The 5863-nt window shown below is 55.8% G+C and overlaps 1 long non-coding RNA gene across 2 annotated transcripts in view; it reads left to right on the top strand.

The window, feature by feature from the left end:
* The first annotated feature begins 114 nt into the window (after positions 1 to 114).
* The window catches only part of LOC117286160, a 34255-nt gene continuing 28506 nt past the window's right edge, over positions 115 to 5863 (top strand). Inside the window, exon 1 of one of the 2 annotated variants that reach the window (XR_004517321.1) lies at positions 115 to 266. This is a non-coding gene — a long non-coding RNA (uncharacterized LOC117286160). Of the gene's footprint in view, positions 267 to 2590; positions 3011 to 5863 lie in introns of those variants that run through there. The other variant, XR_004517319.1, reaches the window with a different exon arrangement.

Raw genomic sequence — 5863 nt, 5'->3', positions numbered from 1 at the left:
GGAGGGGGGAGCAGGAGGAGGGGGAGGAGGAAGGACGTGAGGGACACCCACACCCCACACACATCCACACACACACACACCCGCGCAGCCACATAGAGAGGGAGGAAGGAGAGCGGCCCGGCGCGCGCGCGCAGAGAGCGAGCCCGAGACAGAGAGGGAGAGGGAGAGAGGAGAGCGAGAGCCAACCACCGCCGAGTCAAGATTCAGCGATTCCACAGCAATCGCCCTAATGACAACAGCCTCATCATATCTCCCCTAAATCCACAGTGAGTGCAGCATTGAAACATTTTGTTTCGCTTTTCTATTGGTCTGCGGCGTGTCGTTGTGGCGTTGCCAAGGCAACCGCTGCCAATCACTGTCAGCCCTGCCAATCAATACAGAGAACGTAAGGACGGTTTTACCACTTAGCCAGAATGGGGGGGGGAGGGGGAGAGAAGGGAAGGAGGAAGAAGGGGGAGAAAGAATTTTTTAAAAATCTTTGCAACTCTTAATCTCGCCACTTCCCCTTCTCTCCCTCATCACTTCTCCTCTTTCCTCTCCTTTTCTCTGGCTCTCCCTCTTTCTCCTTCTTCCTCTACCCCAAAGAAGTTGAGCCAGAAATTCGAAAAGCCAGGGGCACAGAGTAGTTGGATGAGATGACAAGGGGAATTTTGTTGGAAGGCAAGGAGCTCCTATGGGCCTCAGGACAAGGTGTGGCCTGCTTGCAAAGAGAGGATAAGGGCCAACCGAGCTGGCAAGGTTTGCACACGGTGTGTACATGGGGCATACTCTTCCTGCCTATGTGAGCATTAATAGTGGCAAAGAAGAAAGGAGATGAGATCATAGGGCCCACCAAACATCAACCCTGGCTCAGCAGGCCATGGGAATCCCAGATTTTTTTGGGGAGAGGTGCATTTGGCACAAGGGAGTCTGAGGCCAGAGTCCAGGATGGAGTAGGCTGGTCTGGCCTCTTTGGCCTGTGCCTACAGGCTAAATTCACCCCAACTTCCCCATCAGTTGGAATTCTCTTTACTCTGCTCCGAGCCAAGGAGCCTTGATTCCTTCCATGGCTTTGTATTTTAAAATAAAAGAAACAACTGTACACTTCTTTTCATGTTAAAAAGCAGCCTGACTCTTTGTGCCCCCTCACACACTTCATGTGCCTCCGGGGGTTGTGGAGGAGCTGCCCAGGCACAGAAACTTGGCCTGCTGTACCCCAGGGAGTCAGAAAGATGCAGGTTTTCCGCACACACCAGAAAGACCTTTGGGCCTACCCGCCAGCCCCAAGAGGACACTGAAACTTTGGAGGCCACCTGAAAAAGCAGAGAAGGCCTGAAAATTGCCTGTTTGCTCATATTGTAAATAATAATAATGAACTGCTTAATTTCTCTGTAGGAAAAGTAACCCAGCAAGCCTAAATCAGACCCCAAAATGTCCACAACACAGAGGACCTTCCCACCTTCCCTCCCTCCAGACGGCCCGAAGCCCCCAGGCTAGGCCTGGGTGTTTATCCCTAGGTATGTTGCATTTAAGAAGATGTAATCAGCATCTTGAGCTGGTCTTCCTTTGTGAGGCTTCTGTAACTATGGAAGTGTGATTTACGCAGATTTGTCGGGTCAGAGACGTCTTTCCCTAGCACTGTGTATATTTAGACAGGACTCGGTTTGGTGTTAAAAAGTGTATATGTTGAATGGATTCACACACAGTAGCCAACAATGCCCACATTGTCGGCCCGTGTACAACGTGTATTGAAACGCAGCGCTCAGACTTCAACTAATCTGCCCTCAATAAAGCTGAAATAATTATCCTAAGCTGCCTTTCCAGAAGAAAAATCATTGAGGAATTCAAAACTTTAAAAAAAAAAAAAAAGATCTTTTCTGCATTCCGATGCAGATCTGCAGGAGCGGCGCCGATCCACACCACTTTGGAGATCTCAATGAGGGAGGAGAGAGAAAGAGATTTAGGGAGAATTTACATAGGACTAACGTGACTAGGGCTGCGACAATCCCAGCCCCTAAACCGGAGCTCAGGCCCAGTTCAGGCCTTGACTCCAGCTGCTCTGGAGACTCTGTGTAGGGTTTAGCTCCCTCTGCCCTAAAGGCGGGTTGGAATCCCTGACTGGGCGGAGAAATATCCCCCTAAGGGGAAGATTCAACAAGCCCCACTTTGAGGGTCTCTTCTGTCCTATACTGTATCTTCCTCCAGACCGTGAGTTCTTTTCCCCCTCAGCTGTGAAGCTCTGGGCGGTCGTTCGCTGCAGGCCCAGAAAAAGCCCAAAGGTTGGGACACAAAAACAGACACTTCATCTTTTCTTCCTAATGCCGTTCTCTAGTAGGGGAAGGATTATAGACTGAAAGGTGGTGGGGGGGGAAGGGGCAGGAGGAGGAAGCAGGGGAGGCAGGAATGAAAAAGGGGAGGGGAGTGGGTATTGTGCCGCGTGTGGGGGGAGAATTCCTACGGGTGGGTTTCCGAATATTGTGTTCAACTTTTTGAAAGCAGCTCGTGACCCCGAAACTACATCCCCCGGACCTGGGGACCCAGGCGCCGGGCAGGCGAATGAACCGGGCCGGTCCCTCCCTATTCCCTCAACCCCCCGCCTCCGGGTGTGGGCGACCCGGCCTCTCCCCGTCGCTTTGGTGCCAGCCGGGGAGGGAGGCTGGGCAGGTGCCGCAGGCTTTGCTGAAAGCACCGAAATTGAAAATCCTCGCTTGAAGGGCTAACTGAGGAAATTCGCGCAGAGACTACGCTCCGTGATACCCCAGCCTCTACTGGGGAGCCTGCGGAACCTGCACCCCGCCTGTTGGGTGGCGGCCGCGATCCAGGAGCGCAAACCCGGGAGGAGGGCGGCGGCGAGCGCGCAGCTTTGTGCTCCGGCCCTCGGCTTCGCGCTGCCGGGCTGGCAGCAGCCCCCGGCTGTCTTCGCCTCCCCGCAGAGCCCAGTTCGCAGCGCCCAATTCGCCCACCTCGCGGCCCTCCACCGCCAGCGCCTCTCGGCCCTAGCCCGAAGCCCTACGCACGGCGCCTGAAGTCAGTAAGTTGAGAGTCCACAAAGCTGAGAGGGGAGGCGGGGCGGCCGGTCCTCGGCGCCGACGGCGGGCTTGAAGCGCAGGCTGCTCAGGTTCTGGGTGTAGGGGTGCCAAGGGTGTTTGGGCGGGGAGGACGTCTGTAGAGCATCAGGGCTGCTCCTCCCAAATTGCTGGGCTCTGGGGAATGGGGATAAGAACAGAGGGAACTCAGGTTCCAGGACCCAGGCGGCCTTTCTCACACGTCTCGGGACCAAGCCATTGGGCAGCTCCAGGGCCAGAAAGTGACCCTTGGGGACTCCTGTGCAGGGGCTGAAAGATGCCTAAACCCCGAGTTAGTCATAGTGATGAGGTCCGAGGGGTAGGTCAGCCTGCGGGACTTCTAGGTCCCTCCCTTGCCCTCTGGCTGCTGAGATTCTGATATCTGGGACTTGGTGAATCTGGGACTTGGGACTGGTACAGACCGAGGTCACCTGTGCAGACCAAAATTGTCGCCATGGTTCCCGCTTCGGTCGAGGCCTCCGGAAATACAATATTCAGGTGGTGCCAGGAGAAAAGAGGGCGGTTGGACTGGAGAGTGTTGTGGTATCAGGATCTACTGGGCATTTGTTTACAAATGTCAGTCCCAACTCCAGCACTGGGACAGTCTCAAACAGGAGATGTGCCGGAGACTTGCTTGTTTCCGGTTACAGGGGTCTGCAGGCCTCTGGGAGAGGATACGGAGGGCTGGGGTCGTTGCACCCACTCAGACTCGCCCATCTCCGAACAGCCGGCTCAGAAGGCCAGGGAAGGTTCGCGGGGAGGCGGGGGACCGCCCCTTCCGGCCCCCAGGACGTCGGGAGGTGGGGCTGGCCCGGTGGCCCTCGGTCTGGCCTCCCCGCAAGCCTCAAACTCTGGCGCTTGGCGCGGACCGCCAGGGAGGGCGCAGCGCACTGGCGGGGAGGCCACGAAACCCTTCAAGGACCCCGATTACTTTCCTTTGAAAAACAACAACAACAACAACAACCGCTCCCTCCCAGAGCCCCCGCCCCCGTCTTAGCCTCCGGGGACCGGCGTTCCAAGCAATTGTCGCCCCGGACCGTAAACATGGCTCAGTTGCCTCAACTTTCTCCGTGCATAAAAGTTCCCGGCGTGCGAGGAAATTTGAATATTTGATCAGCCCCTTTGAGTGACCCTCATTAGCCTGGCGCCCTGCTAAGGCCCCGGCATTGCAAGAAAGCTGCTGGGCCCGGCATTTGTACGCCTTGTTAGCGCCGCTTAATGAAGCCGCCCGGTCGGCTCAAAGGCAGCCTCGGAGGCCGGCGGCGCGCACCTCTCGGCACCCCGCTCTGCCTAATGAGCCCCACCGCCGCTAAAGGCCCCTCCACCCCCCACATCCTTACACAAGAGAAGTTTGGCTCTGTCTTGGGCCACAGGCACAGGCACCTCCCACTGCCAGGCCTAGGAGGGTGGGCATAAACCCAGCCTAGCTGGCTGTGGTAATCTAGCCCCTTGAGAAAGGAGCAGGTGACTTGGAGGTGTGAGCCACACTAGTTGTGTGGGTGTCCGCGTGTGTATGGGGTGAGTGCAGCTTCAGAATCTGGCCCAGGATCAGTCTCTGACTCCCAAGAGGGACGACAGCAAACCTATTAGTCATTCCAGTTCCTCATAGACACATCTGCACTAATGTTGGAGTGGCAGAGGGCAGATGCCCAGGGGAGGGCATCTTCCTTCCTCCTCAAGTTCCTTTGGTCTCCCATTCCCAGGAGGCTGCACGCTTCTTCCTACCAGTCCTCTTCTGACAACCAGAGCTCAGCTCCCCAAACCACGGCTGAACCCTATCCACAGAGCCGGAATACTACTGTACAGTCAAATGTAGAGACAGTTGGCCATTGGGAAGAGAAGACTGGATACCACAGCCCATGCTAACCATCCATCCACCCCCAAGTGTCTCTTTTCCGGTGTCCCTTTAATTATGCTGCTTCTGGTCTTGAGCAGGCTTGAAGAAAGTGCCCTAGGAGGGGCCACTTTCCTTGGGTGCAACTAAAGTAGACCCAGGAGAGAGAAAAAGACAGAAAGCTTTGGAAGAAAGGAAAACAGAGGCAACCATCTACTCCTCCCTTCCCTCCTTTTCTTGGGGCAAGTAACGTGGTTGAGCAGTAAATACAAGAAACTATTGGAAATTGCACTTCAGTCTTCAGAAATTGTCCCTTTTCTCCTCTATTGGCCTTTTCCCTGGACTCAAGGGAAACTCAGGGTTCTCAGTCACCTCCATCCTTGTACTCTTGGCCCTTAAAGGCTACTTTTTGGAGGGCATGGGAAGCAGGGTGCTCCCAGATCCACGCTCAGCCTTCTGGAGGCCCTCCCCCTAAATGCCCATAATGCCTCTGACAAACAGTAAGCCTGGTAGCTTCCAGACCCCATTCTGTGTGGCCAACTCTAGAAAGAAGAGGGTCAGGCCAGCCTCCGTCCTCTGCATCTCAGAAGGCAGGGCTCTCTTAGCAAATCAGGCCTACCTCTCTGCCCTCTCCTTCTTCTCCCCCTCCCTCCACTTTCCCTGGCAGACCTACCGGCTTTCCTGCTGTAAGACCCCTTAAATCAAGCCCAAACTGACAGTGTGTAGGGATCATCCCTGAGCGGAGTAAAGGTTGTGCCCAGGCCGCGGTGGATCCAAAGGGCAAAAGTAGGAGCAGAGAAGCCAAAGGGTGGGCGCTGCTGGAGAAAAAGGGGGACCAAGGAGAAGGGTAGATCTGTGGCCCCAAGGCCAGGCCCACCGGCTGCTCAGGGGAGGAGGCGAAAGGAGGGGGCTGGGAGTCTGCGGGCAACAGTGGGTCAGGGCCGAAGGGACCTCAGGCAACGGCGTGGGGGGCTAGATCCGGAGA

Source organism: Fukomys damarensis, unplaced genomic scaffold (genome assembly GCF_012274545.1).
Source record: "Fukomys damarensis isolate Sample0158 unplaced genomic scaffold, DMR_v1.0_HiC HiC_scaffold_2, whole genome shotgun sequence".
In the NCBI taxonomy this organism is placed as follows: Eukaryota; Metazoa; Chordata; class Mammalia; order Rodentia; family Bathyergidae; genus Fukomys; species Fukomys damarensis.
This window is presented reverse-complemented; position numbering and strand designations above follow the sequence as displayed.